Source organism: Gopherus evgoodei, chromosome 9 (genome assembly GCF_007399415.2).
Source record: "Gopherus evgoodei ecotype Sinaloan lineage chromosome 9, rGopEvg1_v1.p, whole genome shotgun sequence".
Lineage (NCBI taxonomy): Eukaryota > Metazoa > Chordata > Testudines > Testudinidae > Gopherus > Gopherus evgoodei.
This window is the reverse complement of record NC_044330.1, coordinates 79243578-79267535: the sequence shown is the minus strand read 5'-3', so window position 1 is coordinate 79267535 and position 23958 is coordinate 79243578.

Genomic DNA, 23958 nt, shown 5'->3' with positions numbered 1-23958 from the left:
CAAAACACAAATAAAAATAATTCTAAATGGGAAAATATATATATTATAACAAATCTGTTGCCACCTAGGATTGGACAGTTATTAGTATTCTGCACAGCATGGCACTCAAAACTTCAGAGTAGTAGAATTCAGATCTTCCTGCTCCAAAATCAGAGACCTTTACCACTAGAGCTAAAGGAGACTTTCTCCTAGTTATCAGCAGCATAGCACTTCTGACGCAGCTGCAGTTTTGATTCTACCTAGTAGATGACTTTGGGACACGTACAGATTAGATCATTACACTAAAGTTTTAGGAGGAGATTTTTGACAACAGTAATAGGAATTAGGTGCCAACTCTACTTTCAATAGGAGTTGGGCTTCTAACTCTTTTGGGCTTTTGAAAAAAAATCTCTCCTTTAATGCGTTTATGTTAAATGATCCACTCACCTATTAGTTTATTAAACTACAGTCTCACTACAGTCTTTGACTTTGATCATGATGTCACAAACTAGTACCAAGGAGCAAAGCTAGAAGGTAGAACTGAGGAAAAAAGCCCACTGAGCAATACCACATACCAACCAAGATTAGATTCAGTGACCCTTGTGGTCAGGAAGAAATTGTACACTGTCGTGAACACAGAAGATTCCTTATAGAGGAAATTGAAGACAGAATAGTTATCCCTGGATAACATTACTGACTTAACATAGCCTGTCACCAAAAACGGTGACTAAATTGTTAGAAAAAGGATAGCTTTATACAATACCCAGGATAAGTATTTGCCAGTTGAAGAAATACATCAGATTTATCTGTAAGATAAATCTATTTATCAAAATATGAATGTCTTAGCTATGTAATATCAATGTATGTTCACATCTTATGTAGAGAGAAGAGACGTAACTGCTAAAAAATTCTAGGTGAAGGGAGATAATTTGGCATGTTTGATGGCAGGTGTTTAAAAGAAATTATGGAGATAGGTAGAAGCAATAAGATTTTGACAGAGTGCAAAGCAGCCATGCAGTAATAGCAGACATTCTGTATGGGAGACGAGGCCCATTTTGTGACTCCTGAGTTTACCAATATACTTCTTGTAGGTGGAGAAGCAAATGAGGAAAGCACAATAGATGGACTATTGAACATGGCAGATAAAGTGATGGACATCAAGTGGTTTAAGATCTAGATAAAATCCAAAACACATCCATGTGTCTATAGAAAGTAAAATGAACTTGGTTGTAGCCTGAATCAAACTGTCATCTGCGGCATTACCTATCAAAGAGAGAACACTGCATAATCCTGGAGCAGCAAAAACTAGCGATAGGAAAGTGATCCTGATGCAGTACCTTTGCTACTGATAGGAGAGCCTGGGCTGCAAAGTTCAGATATGAATTAAAAAAAAGTTTTTCAGAACTTGGGAATGTTCAGATATGGGATTAAGGCTGACTCAAAATGTAGACATGAGAATTAAATGTTAAGTTTGCATGCAGTTGCAAAACTTTCCTAAAGTTTGAAGGTGCTCTGTGCCAGGATTTCGGTTCATGCCCATTTTTAGTAAGGAGAATTCTACCAGTATTAGAAGAAATAATTTAAGATTTTGGCCAGAAGTGGAAAAAAGACTAAAGTACTGTAAGTTAGCGATACTATGCCTCAGCTCAAAAAGATACTCAATAAATGACAAATGCCCACATAAAATTAGATATGTAGGTATCATTGTATCACCTAGACTGGGGGAGATGTTTAACTTAAATATTGAGTCACTGGTACAATTATTTACAGTAATCTAGAAAAGTAGACATTGTCATTGACTTTGACAGGTAGAATTTCTGTATTTAAAATGAATATCCTGCCCAACGTCTTTGTATTCTATTTCTGTGATTCCCTTTACATGTTCCAAAATTCTTCAATACATTAAAAAGTTACTCAAATATTCTTATGGTTAGATCAGAAGCCAAGTATCAGAACAGAATGGCTGCAACATCCAGTGGAGATGGGAAGGCTAGTGCTACCATATGTTATGTTACCATAGGGCAGCACAATTTAGAGTTGTACTGGAATGGATTGCTAATAGAGAATATCCCTCAGGGATTTCGATAAAACAGAAACTGGTAAACCCATATCGTTCTATAATTCTGTGCTTGACTCCTATCCCAAAATTCTGGAACCCATGAAACATTAGCTGCTACACAAAACTGCTTTAATTAGTTGGGCATCCATGAGGCACCTGACCAAACGAAAAGAACAGATCTTGGAAATATAAAAATTAATAATAGTACTTTCAAAGCTGGGCTGAATAAAGAAGTCTTTAGATGTTGTGGCAAATATCACTATAAGCAGAAGAATTTCTTTAGGGATGGATAACCCTTAAAACAAACAGATGTAGCTAATATATGGGGAAAAAACACAAAAGAAAAGTATGCTCAATATGAGTTTACACAGGTTGCTTAATTTATTTAAAAATGCTGGAAAGGAACAAACAAAGCTATCTATATTAGAATGTTTTACACACAGGCTTGAAGTTTCAGCAATCAAGATTCTATCTAGAATGTATAATCTCATGACTGTTTTTAAAGGACAAACGGCACAAAGCTATTAAGTTTCAGAGCACAGACTGTAAATAACAGCCAACAAATGAAATCACATAATGCAGACAATATATACTGGCTCTAAGACTAACTAAATAGTGCAAGTTTAGTACTATTTAGTTCACAGAATGTAGGTTTCTCCATCTTTACATATTAAAATAGGTAATATTGCCCCTGATATCTGTATCAAAAAATGTAAACAGCCAGGACATCCTTTATACACATGATATGGGCTGCTGGATGGCAAATAAAAAAAATGGAAAATGTATACTATTCATAAGTCAATTTACAATATGGATAAATACATCCAAAGATAAAATGAACTTGTGTTTCATCCACTTCAGTTTACTGAATCCTGAATTCTATGTGTAGATTAGCGAGGTTCAAAGAATATATCAATGTTTAGGGATAGGTTTGATAGTTATCAGGGAAAATAAATTGACCTAAGCTACTAAGCAAACCTAACTCTCAAGCCATCACCTTTTTCTATAGCTACTTAAATTATACACAATTAAATTTAAGGATCCACAGCTGTAAATCTTTCCACTTTTGTATCTTATTTTATTTGGATACTCACTAGACATCAATGATCACATTTACAGAATGGCATATGGTTAAATTCTTTTGAGATATAGACAAGTGGACAGAATTAGTAACTTTCTAGATCTTACAATTTATAAAACTGGTATATTTGTTAACAATAAATAGAATTAACGTGATCAAAGTCACAAATGCACTGTTGCAGCAAAAATGGTGGATTCATAATGAGACTACCTGGAGGATCACATGATTTTGTCATGAAACCATGACAAAATAAAGTATTTTTTGTGTGACCAAATTGGACCAAAAACACCAAAAAGCAAAATTGTATATATAAAGAAGGATTAACTAAGCATGTTTTCGACATAGCAATTCCACTTGCCTCCATTATGAAGTATGTGCGCTATATTGCACATCTAGTGACAAAGCACAAACTTCAGCACTTGGATCTAGTATTTCAGTCCATCCTAACTCATACTATGTTTGCGCCAGTCAACTGTATGCTAAAATAATTAAATGACTGTTGGCTTATAGGACAGCCAGTGCTCTGCATTACACACCATCTTTGCTCTTGAACTCTGCAGAAGCCGAGAACAAAGTTGTGTGTTTAGAGTGCTTAACTATAGAGTCCACTGTGTGCAAACAAGTTAATAGAAACCACGTTTCCTTACTGTGATATTCAGACAATGCAAAGGACTCATATAAGACCCAGTGTAACATCTTAAATAGAGCATAGCCTTACTCAGGGACCTCACTACTGGAGTGAATTCCATCCTTAAATAGAATTACAGTAACTCTTAATAATTAACAGTTCCCTATGAGTCAACAAAATCACAATGTACAGAAGCTTTGCTGAATAATTTTACTCTATAGAATAGTGAATCAAAGCCATCATATCATATAACTGACACATACAGCAGATAGTTGTGGATGACATCAATAGAATCAGTTTACCAATGCATGAAATGCCGTATCCACAAAAGAAAAATGACTTGAGCAGATGTCTGTCAGTTATTCTGTCTGCTTATTTGTATATTCTTCTTTGGATATTTCTTAATTCATAATGCTACATTACAGTAAATATCAAATATTATTGCTACTTTTTGGATGCTACATGCATATTCCATTTATACTGCAAAGTGTCACTAGAGAACACATGTAGAACATGGCAAGGTGATCAACAGAAAAGAAACTTGTGTTCTCAGGAAAATTATGTTAGAAATTGAGGATGGACAGCTATCAGGTATGAGAGAAGTCTAAGTAGTAAAGAATTTTGACAAACATGGCTAAGTTCTTTATGTACATCTAGGACAGAGAAAGTGTGCACTCATGCACATGCTCCCCCTACCCAATGATAGATGCTTGGAAAGCCAAAGTGCTACACTTCATTTCCTATTGCCTCCACGATCCTAATACATTAAGTCATTTTTAAATAATACTGTGAGGTAGAAGAACTGGATTCTATTCTCAGCACTCACACATACTGAGAGAGAGATTTGGGGAGCTGCTAATTCTCTCTGTGCTGAAGTTTCCCCATCTGTAAAAATGGAATAATGATACTTCTCTATCTCACAGGGTGTTAGGAAGATAAACTATTGATGTTTGTGAAGTGCATAATAAAAATTATAGAATCAGAGTCATATAGGGTGACCAGATAGCAAGAGCGAAAAATCAGCACGGGGATAGGGGGGTAATAGATGTTTATATAAGAAAAAGCTCCCAAAATCGGAACTGTCCCTCTAAAATTGGGACATCTGTTCACCTTAGAGTCATAGGACTGGAAGGTACCTAGGGAAGTCATCTAGTCCAGTCCCCTTCACTCATCGCAGGATTAGAGGTGTTAGTCTAACCTGCTCTTAAAAATCTCCAGTGATGGAGACTCCACAACCTCCCTAGGCAATTTATTCAAGTGCTTAACCACCGGGACAGGTAGAAAGTTTTTCCTAATGTCCAACCTAAACCTCTCTTGCTGCAATTTAAGCCCATTGCTTCTTATCCTATCCTCAGAGATTAAGAGCAATAATTTTTCTCCCTCCTTGTTGTAACAACCTTTTATATACTTGAAAACTTATGTCCCCTCTCAGTCTTCTCTTTTCCAGACTAAACAAACCCAGTTGTTTCAATCTTCTCTCATCAGTCATGTTTTCTAGACCTTTAATCGTTATTGTTGGTTTTCTCTGGACTTTCACAATTTGCCCACATCTTTCCTGAAATGTGACGCCCAGAACTGGACACAATACTCCAGTTGAGGCTTAATCAGTGCAGAATAGAGTGGCAGAATTACTTCTCATGTCTTGCTTACAACACTCCTGCTAATACATCCCAGAATGATGTTCACTTTTTTTTTTTCCAACAGTGTTACACCGTTGACTCATATTTAGCTTGTGGTCCACTATGACCCCCAAATCCCTTTCTACAGTAGTCCATCCTAGGCAGTCATTTCCCCACTTGTATGTGTGCAACTGATTGTTCCTTCCTAAGTGGAGTACTTTGTATTTGTCCTTATTGAATTTCATCCTATTCAGACCATTTCTCCAGTTTGCCCAGATCATTTCGAATTACAATCCTATCCTCCAAAGTACTTGCAACCCTCCCATTTGGTATCATTCACAAAAATATTGTTTGTTGTGTATAAAATAATTACCACAAAGGACATTCAAATATTCAGCAGCACTAGAGGTTTACTGTGTTGGACATCCCTGTGCTCCTTCCAACTATGCCTCAGCATTCAGATCAGAACAGGGTCCAGCAGAGAGGCAGCCAACTCTCTAACTTCAGCAGGAAGGACAGAGCGGTCTTATAGGGTGAACAAATTCAAAAATGTTTTAATGCACTCTAGCACATATTCCTTCTGCGGCCTTGGTTAAGTCAACTAACCTCCTTGCCTCATTTTCTTGTGCTTGCGATACTTGTGCTGACTACATGGACGTAAATTAGATAATTATAAATGTAGATTGCAAATAGTAGCATTATTAATCTGGTAAAATGAGAAGGGAAGAGAGCACTCTCTAATACCATGAAACAGATACAAAAAGGATCATTTCCTTAGAGAAATGAAGTGACAAGGTATGTCCTTAACTAGCCTTTGATTAGCTGTTTGAAGAACCTAAAGCATATATTATTATTATCACAGTACCCAAAACTTTGCTGGGCACTACCAAAATAGAAGAAGATATGATCCCTTCCTTGAAGAGCTCACAAGCTATTGTCAGACAATGTAAAAAGGAATTAACAAAACAGAAGGCAAGGTGGGAATGGGATTGGAATGACAGGGTAATATCCGTAAAACAACAATGTTACTTAGTGAAGGTTTGAACATAGTATGGAGGAGTAAAGAAGTCTTTTTCTGTTTGGAAATGAAATAAAAATAAATGTCTTAGTTGACTAATTTATTGGATCTAGAATGGGCGGAGAAGGAGAATAGCAGCCTTGCAAAACAGCTCAGGAAGGGTGTCCCATGCATAGGAATCTGCATGGAAGAAAGCTCAGAGATGGTTGTGGAAGAAATGGACAGAGTAGCAGGCTGGTGTCATCAGCAGAGAGGCAAGAACAAGAAAGGGAAGGGAAAAATTGCAAAGGGCTACAAGGGAAGTATAAGTAGCTTGAACATAATGAAGAACAGGAGCCAGTGGATGGATTGAAAGAGGGTAATGATATTAGCTCAATGAGCAAGGAATATGATCTGTTTTGCTTGGACTGCAGGGCGTGATGTGGGCATCAGGGAGGGCAGAGAGGAGGAAAAAGTTAAGTGATCAATCTGAGCAACGATGAGGGCACTGATAATGTTTTTTACTGTTTGGACAGAAAGAACAAGTCAGATCTAAAACTTGGAGGAAGATATGGCCATTTTAACACTTCCTGGATGTGAAGGGCAAGAGAAGAGTATTGTTCATGTGCATGTAGCTCTTGAGGTCTCAGTGTGCTGGATGCTGAACAAGCATACAGAAGGACATGTGGTCACAACCCAAAACATACTATGATCTATGTGGGCCAATAGCTTATGAGCCTGAATAATTAGGAGGATGGTGATATGACAGTGAAGGGAATGCATGGAAAGGATTTTTGAAGAAAGGACCATGGAATTCAGTTTGTCATATTAAGTTTGAGCTGATGGAAGACATCCTTGAGCAAATATTGGAGAGAGAGGCTGATATGCAAGACTAGATAGAGGAAGACAAAAAAAAATTACTGGAGACTTAGCTTTTTTAAAAGTCATCATGCGATATCATATCTTGTTATAAAATCATGTGCAATAGTGAGAAATATTGAAAAAACAAACCACAATTATTTGAATCATAGGTAAAATACCGCCCTCTCAAATGCTGCGTGTGTACTGTAAAAGAAACTAGTGTAGTGAATGAGGTGTAAATAAAGGGCATGAAAAAGGAAGGAAAGCATGGTTTGAACAGACCAGCTGCAAACAGAATGTTATTATGGGAAAAAGCATGTAGGTTATCATGGCAATAAAATATATTTTAAATTTAACACTGATATGAGAAAGCAAATATGCATTTATATTCTTACATGCACTGAGCAGGAATGAGTAAGCACAAGATTTGACCTTGTTTGCTTACTGGGATATCTTTTTCCTCCAAACAACAATTAGCACATGTGCAAATCTTTGATGCCATAGGACTTCTCAGACCACTTTTTTGTTGTTTTTTTCTGAAAGAGAGACTTTGCTTACTACTCTTTTAACCTGTGGGCAGTCATGAAAATCTGACAGAGTATTTGTACGAATCAGGCCTTTCATCTCTTTAGTGTGTGAAAAGTATACAGCTATTTTTGAGGCAGAAGAGGAATAAATTCAGTCTGGCAGACTAGTGGACAGAAGACCAAATAAGGAGATGAAATCACTGACTTTCACTTCACTGGACCAAAACAGAAACTAAACAATTAGTCTGACACCACACATCACACTGTCAGAAAAATGTTTTGATGACTTCAGGAAATTGCTCTAAAAATAAAATGCATAGCTTCAAAGAAGATTGTAGAAATATAACATTCTACCCTGAAAGGTTTTGTGAATTTATTTATTCTAAAAACTGAAAAGTTTGGCCTCTGCTTCCTTTCTTTTCTTTCCTGCTCTTTCTTCATAGTTATTATTGCCTCATTATACAGTCATTTGTACAATGTTTTGGCAGACATTTACTATTGCATAAATTAAAGTCACTGAATCTAGTTTTGCCTACAGGTCTTTATGAAAATACTAGCAGCATTTTTATTTGAATGTCAAAGTTTGTCAACCATTAAACTGATTGATTTTTCATTATACAATTCAGTAGAAAAGGCAATCTCCAGTCTGTGTGCAGCATTACTCTGAGAAAGAAACACTCATCTTTGTAAAACCTTCCTGCTTATGCTGAAAAAATTAGTTTATATTCTCTGTGAATCCTGTAATTCAATGAAAATAAATGAGTTCACATGGAATAATCCCAAGATTCACTTTTTCTTTAAAAGACTTATGTGGTTTTAAAGATAAATGTCTACTGACTTCAGTAGGTATGGGATCAGGCCCTTAAACTGAATATACCATAGTGCTCATAAAATGAGCCAAACTAACAGCTCCAAAGAATTATGTTCTCTCTTTTTCACAGAAACAGCATGGATAGAAATAAGGTTTTCCCCTCAGTGATAGTTTGTCTCAAAATCCTGACCTACCAAGTTGAGAAGATGTTTTAAAATTCCAAGTGTATTTAGTTCTCAGCCTCTTCACTGGTACTGCCAATAAGGAAGGTAGTAATGTTGGTGTTTTGTGATATTGATAAAAGTCCTCTAGAAAACAGACTAAGATCAAACAAATTTAATAACTTTCTCCAAACATCCATCTGATGCAAAAAAAGCTACCATTAACTGACTTCGGCCAGATTCAAGCCTCAATGCTCTTTAATGCTGCCTTGAGCCAGGCCTGATAGCAACCATGAATTTCTGGAAACAAGTTCCACATTTCTAGCTTTTTAATTGTAAGCGTTTGCAAATCCACAGGAACACTTCTGACGAGTGACATCTGTCTGTTTTTGAAATATATCACTTCTCTTTGTGATTTTAAGAAAGTTATACTATGCCAACCCTGCTACTTTCCAGCAACACTTTATGCTGCTGCAAGAAGACTCATTGACAGTGTCCCAAACTTGCTCCTGGCTCTCTGGAATAGAAGCATTGCAGAGGCCATACCTCACATTTAGGGTTCCCACCTTGCCAGTATTTGACCAGCCTGGCCGAGTTTTTTTTTTATGGATTTGCCAGTTGCCAAAAAAAAAAAAATTTAAACTGCTGGTTTTTTTTTTAAATTGGGTCTAAAGATTTGCATCATAATCACAATTCACTGGGATATGTAATGTTAAAAGTTTGTGTCCAGATAAAGATGCTGCAGTGTTCCCACTTCCACAGTTTAAGCACTAACAGATCAAAACTGCTGAAAATACAGAAGCTGTGTGCCCACCAATCCGCAGGTGCACTGTGCATGTATGTGAGAGAGAGTTTGAATCACGTGAAAGTGAGGAGACATGCAATATTGTCAACCTTATCTATATGTATTATCTCTCTGCATACTATAAGTGGTGGTTGTGGAGTTGCCTTGTGGTGGGCTTGCCTTTTGGAGGAGGGGGTAGCTCAATTTTTTCATTTCAAAGGTGGCAACTCTACTCACCTTTCACCTCAATAATTCCAGAAGGGGCATCGAAATTTTTTATATGGGAGCACGAGGAAACAACATCTATTCAATAACACTGGGCTTATAACTTACTTTTTTATATATAAAAGACTAAGGAGGACAAAATGAAGGAATAATGGAGGAAGAACCTAAGGGAGTTGTGTGTGATAAGTTCTCTCTTAACTACTGCTTATTTCATAGTTGCCTGATCAAGAATTTATGGAAACTGCGGCATATCAAGTTCAAACCTATAAATAATGTGAGAAGCTCAAGTATTTTTAAAAGTATTCCTATATTTAAAAGTAAAATAAAGACTCATATCTTTGAAAAATGTGTTTCTGCACATCATTGTGGTTGGAACTACCATGGTTCCAAAACTAAATAGCTACAAAGAAATAAGCACTTTAAAAATACTGTTGGTTATCTTTTACCTGTACTTGATAGCATTCTGTAGTCTCTAAAGCTACGGAAAAATGTTTTCCAATTAAACTAAAGTATACTACATCAAAAGTTGCCATCATTTGTAAGGCTCATATAATTTAAAGAATATTCATGGGATTTATAAATGGGAAGAACTCATTTCAGCCAGTCTTCTACTGAGTAGGAACACATTTATTCAGAAGCAATAGTGTTTTAATCTTTATGTGCTCTGATTAGGAGGTTCATGAAAAATAAAGGGAAACTGTAAAAGAAAGTGTGTGTAAATGTATTTCCAATACAAAAAGTAGACAGTGTGCACAAGTACTTGTCAGTCTGATATATGGATTTGAAAATTTATAAGCAAGCCTAGCCCAATCTAACATGTAACAATTTTTCTGTAAATTCTGTTAAGATATAGCTGTTAAATATTTGTTTCTTGGCAATAAAAATAAGTTTGTACTAAGGAGAGCATTTATTACAATGAAGGGTCAAATCTGGCTACATGATCCAGTGGATAGGGTACTGCACTGGGAGCCAGATCTGAGTTCTATTCCTGGCTTGGCCCCTAACCTGATGTGTCATCTCAGGCAAGTCACTTCTCCTCTCTATTTATTGTCTGTTAAGCTTTGGGACAGGGATGGCCTCTTACTATGTGTTTGCAGAACACCTAAGACACTGGAGTTCCATTGTCTCTCAGGGTCTCTAGATGCTATTTTAATACAAACAAAAAGTTGCCTTGCATAGAGTTACTTGTCCAGGAACTATGACAAAAGTCAGCTCTGTTTAAGAAAACAGTGCTATATACAGCTTCTCCCCTGAAGAGTTCACAATCAAAAGGAAGGCAAAAAGAAGAAAGGAGAAGAGAAATCTCTGTTACAGCTGTGCAACCCATTGGCTTAGTCAAGCACAGAGTTAGACCCAACATGTGCACTTCACACCTTTTCTGTATGGACAAAGCACTTGTGCTTTGTGAAACTCAGTGTTCATTATTTTTATTAATAAGTATGTTCAAAGGTGCAAGACAGCAGGTATCAGTTTGTGGGCAAACAAAGCACTTTGACTGTGGGACCAGTGTCTTTGGCTGTGAAATATTTACAGACTAAATTACTATAAAGGTTGATGTCACAGCCAAAAAATGAAGAAGAGGTCAATATGTTAAGAGTTTCTCCCACTCCTCTTTACTTTTCTTTTTTCCTTCCTCCCTTGCTCCCCCTGCTAGTGTCTATGGAATTGCCTCTGTGACCCCTAGCAGATGAAACCATGTATGCACTATCCCTCACCACTGTCAACAGCCAAATCTCTCCCTTCTCCAAACAGGGTCTCTTCCCTACCCTCGTCTTTGGCACATTCTGCAGTTCCGTGGCAGGCCTGTTCCTGGCTTGGTCTTAGGATATCCAGTAGCTGTGAAGGAAGCAGCAGAAAAAAAGTCCAGATGACACTCTCCTTCAGGGTTCAACTCTCCCTGTCCATGCCCAGGTCACATCCCCCTCTGCCTCTTAGCACAGGCTGTCTGAAATAAAGTCTGAAGCGTTCCAGCAGCTCTATTCTGCAAACTCTGAAAAAAGCAGCTCACAGGCAAGACTGGTTTGCACTGACACAACCACCATCCTATCCAAAAATTTCCTCCTCCCCGCATGAAGTCTGCTCTCTTCTCCTTTGCTCCCCCCTCCCATTCTATTCCTCTCTCCTCTGTCTCCTGAAAGCTGCTCCTTCTTCCTCTTACCCAATCTCATTTCCTGAAGGCAGTTACTCCTTCCTCTCACTTTCTTCCATAAAAATCGTTTCCTCATTTCTTTCCCTCTCCTACTCACTTTCAGTTCTCCAGGCCCATTGTGTGTCCTGATCCCACATACTCTCCTGAAATTTCATATTGCAGTGAGTTCTCTTGAAATTCCTGCACAGCAGCTGGTGTGAAAGAGAAGAAAGAGGAATGAGGGACAGCACTTCAATAAAAATAATTTGGTTGAAATTTTTACTGGTTGTTTCATTACTTAAGTATTATTCATTTATCTGTTGCCTGGTATTAGACAATCTCTTTGATCATCTTCTGTCTGAATCGGAAAAAAAAAAAAGACTTGTGAAACACCCAGTCGAAGCACATGTTTAATCAGGCTGGGTCATGTTACAAGGTATAGAAAGTAAAGTCTTGAAACAAAAATTATTCAGGGTGTAAGAAATATGGATTATGAAGAGAGCTACAAAAATTTGACCACTCTGTGGGAATGTGGGAAGACATCAGGAAAGAAAGGATGTCAGAGATAAAACACTATTTACAACAGGCTCCTCATAGAGCTTTAAACACCTTGTAAATTACAGCTATTTTATTAATAGGCATATCCATCCTGCTCACGACAACAGTTACAGAGTTAGCAATGTTCTATGGCCTTGAATTCTTGTTAGAAAGAAAAAAAATGATTTGTGCAAATAAGATGTTTACAAGAGCTACTCATTCTAAACCATGCTCAGGAAATGATTGTGTAGAAATAGAAGAAAGTCCAGGCAGAATGTATCTACACAGATGTGCCTAAGACAGGGAACAAAGTCAGCAACAGAAGCAAACTCTGCAAGTCAGGGTACGTCTACACTACAGGATTATTCCGATTTTACATAAACCGGTTTTATAAAACAGATTGTATAAAGTGGAGTGCATGCGGCCACACTAAGCACATTAATTCAGCGGTGTGCATCCATGGTCCGAGGCTAGCGTCGATTTCTGGAGCGTTGTACTGTGGGTAGCTATTCCGTAGCTACCCCATAGTTCCTGCAGTCTCCCCCGCCCCTTGGAATTCTGGGTTGAGATCCCAGTGCCTGATGGGGCAAAAATCATTGTCGCGGGTGGTTCTGGGTAAATGTCGTCAGTCATTCCTTCCTCTGGGAAAGCAACGGCAGACAATCATTTCACACCCTTTTTCCCTGGATTGCCCTGGCAGACGCCATAGCACAGCAACCATGGAGCCTGTTCAGCTTTTTTTTTTTTTTTTTTTTTTTTTTAAACACAGTCACCGTATGTGTACTGGATGCCACTGACAGAGGCGATACTCCAGCGCTACACAGCAGCATTCATTTGCTTTTCATGATAGCAGAGATGGTTATCAGTCGTTCTGTACCATCTGCTGCTGGTGTAAATTGGCAATGAGATGACGGTTATCTGTTGTTCTGTACTGTCTGCTGCTATCATGGGTGCCCCTGGCTGAGGTCGGCCGGGGGCGCAAAGGCAAAAATGGGAATGACTCCCCAAGTCAATCCCTCCTTTATGTTTTCTAAAAATAGAGTCAGTTCTGCCTAGAATATGGGGCAAGCGTGCTAGAGAACCAGTGTATCAGAGAGCACAGCTGCTCCGTGTCAGATCCCGCAGAAATGATGAGCTACATGCCATTCACGGGGGGTGCCCCTCCAACAACCCCACCTGTTGCTTCCCTCCCCCCCAAACCTTCCTGGGCTACCATGGCAGTGTCCCCCCCATGTGTGTCATGAAGTAATAAAGAATGCAGGAATAAGAAACAGTGACTTGTTAGTGAGATAAAATGAGGGGGAGGCAGCCTACCGCTGCTACGACAGTCCAGGCAGGACATTAAACGGTGCGAGGGAAAGGAGCCCAGCATGCCACTGCTATTACAGTCCAGGCAGTACAGAATCTTTTCTTTACACAGGAAAGGGAGGGGGCTGATGGAGCTCAGCCCCCAGTTGCTATGATGAGGACGGTTACCAGCCGTTCTGTCCCATCTACTGGGAATGACTGAGAATCATTCCTATTTTCACCCAGGCGCCCCCGGCCAGCCTCACCTGAGGCCAACTAGGAGCACTCACGGGTTGATAACAAGGACGGCTATCAGTCCTACTGCACTGTCCGCCCGGGCAGGGGAGAGGAGCGGATACTGCTCTTCACTGCTGCAGCATCGTGTCTACCAGCAGCATTCAGTAGACATAGAGTGACACTGAAAGAAGTCAAGAAACGATTTCTTTCCCTTTTCTTTCACGTGGTGGGGGGGAGTAAATTGACGAGCTATTCCCTGAACCACGCCGGACAATGTGTTTGACCCTACAGGCATTGGGAGCTCAGCCAAGAATGCAAATACTTTTCGGAGACTGCTGGGGACTGTGGGATAGCTGGAGTCCTCAGTACCCCCTCCCTCCCTCCATGAGCGTCCATTTGAGTCTCTGGCTTCCCTTTACGCTTGTCACGCAGCACTGTGTAGCCTGTAGATTATTTTTTCAAATGCTTTGGCATTTCGTCTTCTATAACGGAGCTTTGATAGAACAGATTTGTTTCCCCATACAGTGATTAGATCCAGTATCTCCCGTATGTCCATGCTGGAGCTCTTTTTGGATTTGGGACTGCATCGCCACCCGTGCTGATCAGAGCTCCATGCCGGGCAAATAGGAAATGAAAATCAAAATTTCGCGAGGCTTTTCCTGTTTACCTGGCCACTGCATCCGAGTTGAGATTGCTGTCCAGAGCGGTCACAGTGGTGCACTGTGGGATACCGCCCGGAGGCCAATACCGTCGATTTGCGGCTACATTAACCTTAATCTGATATGGTAATACCGATTTGTAGTGTGGACAGGTACAGCGTTAAATTGGTTTAACACTGCTAAAATCGGTTTAAACGTGTAGTGTAGACCAAGCCTCAGTTCCAAACAGATATCCGTGCTTGAATGAAGGGGCACATATATGAATTCAGAATGTGTGGTTTAGAGCAGTGGTTCTCAAATTTTAGCAACCCAAGGACCCCCCATTTTGATTTTAATTTTTTTGTGGACCCCCCCCAAGCTGGCTTTTAATTTTCCATGGTGGGTGCTCAACCTCCGCTCAGCCCCTCATCACACCCCCACTCCACCTCTTATCCCAAAGCCCCACCCAACCTCTTCCCACCCCCATTCCACCCCACCTCTCCTCATCCCCACCTCTTTCTGCACTTCCCCGCTCCTCCCTCTCCCTCCCAGCGCCTCCTGCACACTGCTGAACAGCTGTTCTGTGGCGTGCAGGAGGCACTGGGAGTGCGGGGGAGGAGTTGATCAGCATGGCTGGTGGCCCCAAACATGACTCACGGACTCCCTGGAGTACCTTCGCAGACCCCACTTTGAGAACCACTGGTTTAGATGATTAAATATAAGTTGATGGATATTATCTGGATTTATAAACACCATCCTAGAATAGTATGCATTTGATTAAATCCTCATTCTAGTGAACGCAATGGGAAAGCTCCCACTGACTTCATTGTGGCTAGGATATTATCCTTTGGTTCTCAGTTTTCTGAGATTTCTGTGCAATGCTATCCATTTCCCTATTCTTATTTGAGGAAAAGTTTTACACAAATACAAAAAGCATTTAATGCATATGGCAATAATTTTCAGGAAAACATTTGACCACATTTAACACAGATAAAAAATATATTAGGTTAGAACAACTTTAATATTATTTTTAATTAATTTGCACAGTCAGAAGTCCTTTGCTAAAAAAATGATGACATTCTTCATTACCTTGCCGTAAATAGGTGACTTTATGGATTATCACACAGAATGTTAATGACTTTAACATTAAGTCGTAACTAAACAATGAAGCAATACACATTCCAAACCGTCAGCAAAATATACCCACAAGCAAGACATGTTTCAATAAAATGTCATTTTGTAACACTTAAATTACTTCTGTTTTTATTAAGCACCACAGTAAAGTTTCAGGAGGTCAGTGAAAGCTACTATTAAGTACAGAACATGTTAATTATAGAAAATGGAACTTGGCCTGCTGAACATCCGCTATCCCATCCCATCACATATCATTACAGTTCTATTTGATTTTCCACGCAGAAAATTGTTTTCACCTGTCCTCATCTGTTTACCGTAAATATTTGCAGCATATTAATAGCACTTGTTCCCCTAAACAACACTTCATGCTGTTGAATTGGTGCTGCAGTTTATGTCAGAAGTACTTTCCACCATTTATCATGTTTTAGAAGTTATATATACCTACGTTCAGGTATCATTCGAAGATAACATCGGCGTATGCTACCTGGACTAACTATTGTCAGCCAGATTTCTCAATTGTGCTAAGTGTTGTAAACATTCTGGAGCTCATCTGAACAGAGATGAGATCCTAACAGAGATGAACATGCCATCTGCAGACTATCAGTCAGGAAACCTGAGGTTCTGTTTCCCACTTTGCCATTCACTCATAGTATGATCTTGGACAAGGCACTTGAGCTATCTGGGCCTCAGTTTACCCATCTTCAAATAAGGGTTAATGGTACTTACTCGCCTTTGTAAAAACATTGGGATCTTCAGGTCAATATTAAATATTGGAGGAAATATTAAAATAATACATTAAAAGCTCCATTTAATAGTTTAAAGCCTTTGTGATAAGTATATGCATGTTCTTTTTTTTTCAGAAATGACCATAAAATTTTGTGCATTATTTTGCTTGTACAACTAATTTATCATATCATACATATACATGCACAATTGTCTTCTTTGACTCATTTTCCGTTTTGCCTTTCCTGGCTCTTCTGGGTGAAATTGACATTGCAATACAAGAATATCAGGTCATTGAACACCACGGTTTTTCAAACTCAACACAGAAAAATGTCTCTAGTATCTACAAGATTATAATAATTCAGAGAATATAATTTATGAAAGCTTTACACGGGCTCTTGGTAAGGTATTTCACTCAGAAAAAGGCATGTATGCATGATTTATTGATTTTATTACTATATTTTTTCCTGCTGACCTCATCTACCCAATAAATGCACAGTTTCTCTCAACTCATGATCTCAGAAGAAGGTGGCCAAAAATAGCATTCCCATTCTAAAAGGCATTTCATACCTACTGTAAATAATTTACAAAAACAGAACCTACTACTATGGATCCTTTAATGGAAAACAAACATGACCTCTATCAACCATAAAAGCACTTTCTCTACTCTTTTGTCATTAAAATTATTCAGAGACTACACAAGATGTAAAACAATAGAATAATATTGTTTGTTTTGTACTGTGACAACCTTTAATCCCCAGCCATACATACAATTTGGTGGATCTTTTCAACAGAAAAGTAATAAGAATAATTTAGTAATAACAAAAATGTAAATTTAAGAGTTTACATTTTCCAGTTATCACCCTGGATCCTCTTGTTATATTGGGTGAATGCTTAAAAGGTGGTTATATCGGACTATTCCTACTTTTTAGTATATTACTATTGTTATCTTTAATAAAGTAAATAAATTTCCATCCACGGTAAGGGAAATCAGCCTGAGATTCTTATATAAAATTTTATTTTTCTTTCAGCCTGGTTTACTTTAGAAAAAGCTAAAATATATCAGACTGAAAAAAATTATATAAGAATCACAATTTAAGCATACAAAGGGGAAAAAAAACCTAAAATATGTTGAATGGGTAATCAGGTTCTTAAATAAATATAAACTAATCTCTCTTACCCAATGTCTGCCTTAAGAATTGGAGTTTCTATTTAACTGTAGTCTCAGTCAAGCCTATAGCCTAACTTGAGTTTCCTTAGCATTGGCATAAGACCAACAAAATATTTTCTGGTATTGCGTATTAAAACTTCTAATGCACACAGTACCATAATACAATAACTATAACAATCAATAATATAGGAACACACAGGCAAACGAAATATGTATGTTTAACCCAAAAGTAGGCGTCAGGAGAGCTGAATTTCAGTTCAAACTCTGGCACTGACTTGAAATGACACTAAGGTCTGGGCAAATCATTTAACCTTTCTCAAGTCTAGTTTCCACATTTATAGAATACATATCCACAAAGCATTTCAAGATTTGGACTTGTATGGGTAAAGAATAATGACTAATGATTTCAGAGGAGCAAAGAAGGAAAGCACAAACCAGAAAATATTATTAGTCATTCCTCATTCATCCCTAAACCCTAGAATAGAAAGATCACGTGAAATGTGGTGTCCAGTTATTAATGTTAATTATAATAGGTAGTAGAGCTGGCGGTTTAGTGCCAAAACGGAAATCATAAACATTTGTTTCTATTCCGGACTGCTGCCTAGTTCCACCAAATTTGTTCCTTGTATTTGTTAAACATATTTTTGTTCTCACAAATTTTTGGAGGATGGCTGTTCTCCATAGGAATGCTTGTATTTACATAAGAACAAAACTATTTCTGTACAAGCATTCTCTATTCATTATTTGCTATATGTTTTTCCACTATTCTTTAGTCATTCTTTGTCTACTTAAACTTAAGCAGGCCAGGTAAAGAGGGGAAAACAACATGAGTAAACTAACCAATCTTGTGTAACAAACAACAATCCTAGCAAACAGTCTATGATTAATCTATAGGAACAAAATTATTTGCCCATTCTATTCAGCAAACGCTTATGAATATACACATCTATAGAAATGAACAGAAAAAAACCTGGCTAACTTCACTGTCTAGTTTATTCACAATAAATGATTCGACCATGACTAGCAGTGATTTTCATCCTGGTGAAAAGTTCCCAGTGCTGAAAAATATGTTTAGCTACAGTGACCTGTCAGCAGGCATCTCGTCATAATTAACTAGTCTTCTCCAGAGTGAAGTCAAGGAACGTTTGGGCTGGAAGCAGTACAGCATTTAAATGCCACAGTGGCCACTATGGAGCATCTAAGGCAATGGTTCTTGACATTTTGGGACTCAGAACGCATTTGTAAACTTGGATGGCCTGTTGTGACCCAGTTAATAGCTTTAGTGCAAAAAACATTTGCCTTACTATATATTTCTTATATATACACACATTAATGTAATAGGCACTAAATAAGTACACTGTGCACTCTGCAGCGGGGGCTCCTGCAGCTCCTGTCCTGTGGGGTTGGCTGGGCTCGGTTTCCTGCTTCAAACATGGAGACCACCTGAGGTTTGGCCTGGCTTTCCTGATGGGGGAGTTGGCCAAGCCAAATTTGTGAGAGTGGCATTCCAATCTGGCAGATGGGGACGCAGTGCCTCATTCAAATTTGGCCTGGTCAGCATTCCCGTGACATCATGACAGAGGGAAGCAGTGCTGCAACCCCCTGCACCAGGGTGCAATCAGTGGGGCTGGGAGTCAAACCTTCTCAGTCTCATAGGACCAAAGCACAGGATGAGTTTTGCAACACCCCCCACCCAGGGCCTCCTACGCAACCCTTGGGCACATTTCCATAACCCAAATTTGTGTCACAACCCAAAGGTTGAGAAACCCTAATCTAAGGGGACATTGAGTCTAGAGCAAAGTCTAGATGGCACCAATAAAGAACTTACCTGTAACTCTGCTTTCTGCAGATGTTCTCTCACAGGATTCTCCCTCTTGGGATCTCAAGTGTCCGGCACGAGATTCACCAGAACTGAGGCATCTATGCATCAAGCTAGGGACTTGACTGGGGTATTGCACCAAGCTGGTGTTCTCACAATGTAACTAGCTGATGGCCTCTGAGCATGGTATTGAGGCATCAAGGCACACAACTATCTAGATGCTCTGTCGCTGCACCAACAGGTTGTATCATAGAATCATAGAATATCAGGGTTGGAAGGGACCTCTGGAGGTCACCTAGTCCAACCCCCTGCTCAAAGCAGGACCAATTCCCAACTAAATCATCCCAGCCAGGGCTTTGTCCAGCCTGACCTTAAAAACCTCTAAGGAAGGCAATTCCACCACCTCCCTAAGTAACCCATTCCAGTGCTTCCTTACCCTCCTAGTGAAAAGGTTTTTCCTAATATCCAACCAAAACCTCCCCCACTGCAACTTGAGACCATTACTTCTTGTTCTGTCATCTGCTACCACTGAGTACAGTCTAGAACCATCCTCTCTGGAACCCCCTTTCAGGTAGTTGAAAGCAGCTATCAAATTCCCCCCTCATTCTTCTCTTCTGCAGACAAAACAATCCCAGTTCCCTCAGCCTCTCCTCATAAGTCATGTGCTCCAGCCCCCTAATAATTTTTGTTGACCTCCGCTGGACTCTTTCCAATTTTTCCGCACCCTTCTTGTAATGTGGGGCCCCAAATTGGACACAGTGCTCCAGATGAGGCCTCACCAATGTCAAATAGAGGGGAATGATTACGTCCCTCGATCTGCTGGCAATGCCCCTACTTATACAGCCCAAAATGCCATTAGCCTTCTTGGCAACAAGGGCACAGTATTGACTCATATCCAGCTTCTCATCCACTGTAACCCCGAGGTCCTTTTCTGCAGAACTGCTGCCTAGCCATTCGGTCCTTAGTCTGTAGTGTACTGAAGTGGTGGATCACAGGACATAGGGTTAGACACACAGATTGTATCTGACACAGTATCATTAACTGGCCTAACTCCATGTTCAGGAAACCTAGAGTAATAGAGATCACAGATGTAAATCTGTGTGATGCTCCCAGGCAACAAGATGAAACCGTATGTCTCTAGGGAGTTGGAGCAGCACTGACTGGAAGTCTGTAGCTGAAAACATGCACATTCTGGCATCTTGGAAAAGTTACTATTATTTGTACTAGTAAATGAAACCTGGTCTCCTGGCTCTCCCCATCCCTGCTCTAAACACTAGGCTACACGGACTATAATGAAAGTATTAGTTTCTGCCTATCCTTTATGTTAATAACTTTAAATAAATATTTGCCTATTAAGAGAAAAACAGAGACCAGGTAAAAACTAGAAATCCTAATAAATTAATCAGTTTAAAAGAAATGAAATGTCTGTAAACAGTTTCTCCTAAAGATTGAGAAAGCATCTCTATAAAACAACCATTTGATCATTGTTATAAGCACTGGGAGTCAGCCATTGTCTTAGAAAATGTTTACATAAATACATACAGTTGGATTTGATATACATTCAGGATGGTATCTTCCATCTTTTTTGTCAATGTATGCAACTAGCTTAAAATGTGTATTACAATTATGACATGAGGAGTATTTTCTATTAAAGTCTCCTTTGATTAGACTTCCCAGGCAGTCCTCAAGTGTATCTTCTTGATACTTCACTGTCAATTTTCTAAATCTTAAATGCCACTGAGATTTACAATATACCTGCAAGCTTCCCATGAAGATTTTGAAGAACCTGTCCCTGTTATAAACAGGGACTGGCAGCCTGTAAATAAAGTTAATGGTGGAATTGCTAACAAGCTTTACTTCCACCAAATGTAATTTTATTGCTAGATCTGAAGCTGTGTTCATGAATTCCATATGGTTGACAATTTCCTACTTCTTATAAGACAACTGGAGGTGTCTAAAATTTGTTTGCAATAAAAAAAAGTTGGTTTTGAAGTCTGTTCATAAATAACTGTGTATTTAGTTTCTATATCACATTTTTCCCCGATTATTAAACCACCACTAAAAAGAGTTGTAAAATATTAACCACTCTCTCATGTTGGTCAGCCACATTTCCAATGTCACAGATGTTCCCACTTTTCAGTAAAAATGCTTACTACTACCTCTTTTAATGAGAACACAAACTTCTCATTACCAAAACTGTGAAATACATTTTGGGGGGCGGAAGGGTAGGGGGAAGAACTCCTTGTCTTTAGACCTAACAGATTGCTGTATTTTACTGATTGCAATATTTTTTCTTTACATTATTAAATAAACTTTCATGAGGACCCAAATGATGGAAGACAAACAGCTAAAACCAGAAAACATAGTGATGTAAGCAGGGTCTGAATAAGTGATGAGCTAGGGTAGAAGACTTCAGGAACTGACCTTGTTTGCATGAACATACCCACTCTGCTGAGGTGCACAGCATAATGGAGATGCTTTGCCCGAATGATCATTTTTGGCAGGGGCTGGATTGAAAGTCCCTTTATTATTAGGTACAGGGCTAGTAAAGTAGTGTAATCTTCGTTGTATGAATAAAGGGCAGCAGAACTGTTCTTGGCATGGACTGGTTGAGGCGTTCACCCTATACTGAACTGTGCTCGCTAAGCTGGGACTTGTAGGGGTGCCAAAGTCCAGTGGAGACAAGAGGAACACCTGTCCTCGCCTTCTATCTGGTGGGGTGGGCTCTGGTAAGAGCCCTAAATGCCACTTGACCCTTCTTCCCTCCACTGTTTAATGGCAGAGCTGATTAGACTCCATTGAGTCTTTTGTTATGGATCACTAGAGATGCTAAGCCTTAGGCCTGCTGTGGGACAGTGTCTCTGGTGAAAAAGACTGCCCAGCCTGCACTAGCAGAGACACTTTCTCAAGGAGAGCTGAAATCACAGAAAGCTGTGCTAAGTGATGGGATCTCAAAACATCCCAGAGGTTGCAGTAGAGAGGGTAGTAAATGATAATGGAGCAGCCACCGGCAAAGCAAAAAACGGCAGAACAAGCAATGGCAGAGTGAGCGACAGCAAAGCGGCAGCAACGCAGAATGAACAGCACAGCAGGTTGAGATTTGAACTCACAAGAATGCACAATGCACCTTCGGGTCTGCTGACCAAGGACAACTGAGAGTGGTGTGTGGGGAAGGGAGAGGAGCGTGGCATGTTAAATGGACATTTGTTTTTCACTTTCACACTGCAAGGCAAGAGACTGAGGAAAAGAACAATGCCCAATGTACTCTGGGGTGGGTGTTTTGCTCATGGTCGTATATTTTTGAACCAGGCTTGTGGTGTTTTCCCAAATTAATGCCAGGTTCCTCTCCCCCTTTATTAAAAGTTTTCCTTTCCATACACATACTCAGTGCTTGCAAACGTGGATGTATTGCCTCTTAGAGGTACCCAGAGGTGGTGTGTAATTCTCTCAGATTACTGGGTTGGGGCTTGAGCTGGTTCTGTTATCCCCCCTAGATAATCCTAGTCCTTGTTGCTGACGACTCCATCAGACAGAAGGGTTACACTAAGGATATCCCAGATATAAGAAAAATATTTACCAAGAATTCTGCTTCTTTGAAGGTTTCACCTCGTAGGATTCTCATTCTTGGTCTCAAGCCGCCAGCTTCTGTGCAGTAGAGGAAGACCATGCTATAGTACAAGTCAGCCTTTCTGCCAGAGAAATGCTCAAGCCAGGACCACAGACACAGAAGTGCTCTCAGAATTGCAGCATTATGAAGGGAGGGGGAGGGAAAGGAGGAAAGATGAGGCCCTGCATAGACCACCCCAACCTTTCAATGTCCCCTGGACCCACAACTGTGCAGGGGTGGCCCCCCTCCTCTCCAATGAGACTAGGACCAATGCAGGCCTCCTTCCCCCTGTGGCTGGGACAAGGACACTATTCCAGAAAAGAGACAGCCACCGGGCAAGCCAAACTCTCAAGCGGGCAGAGAAGCAGCCTCTGTAGGTTTCTGCAGCAGGGACCTGTGAGCACTAATCAGACTGCGTTCCACCAAATTCTCTTGTTTTCTCCACCTGCACTGACTGGTTGCGGGTGCTGGCCTCCTCCCTCACAGCCTCTTTACCTCAGCCTCCCTCTACCTGCCTGTCATCCTCTTCTCGTTTTGCCCCTCCCTCCTTCAGCCAGGGGCACTCTCAATCCATGTGGAGCCATTCCCGCCACAGCCCACGCCAGGCTCAGCTCCTACCTCCCAGCCCAGCCCGCCAGGTGCAGTGTCACTCCCCATCGCGGAGAGTAGACATGGGTGGCTGGAAGCAGGACAAAGCCAGATGGGCCCCTGCGGAGAGCCTGGTACAGGAGCTGCCCCACAGCGGCGGCGGGGAGATCAGCCCTGACTGCCCCACTACCTACTAGGTTTTGGCCCCGCCCCTGCTCTGTCATGATGGGGAGTGTGGGACCAGGGCCGGTGCAAGGATGTTTCACGCCCTAGGCAAAACTTCCACCTTGCGCCCTTCCCCTCCCCGCACCCCCACCCTGAGGCGCCCACCCCTGCAGCAGCTCCCCCCCTCCCCCA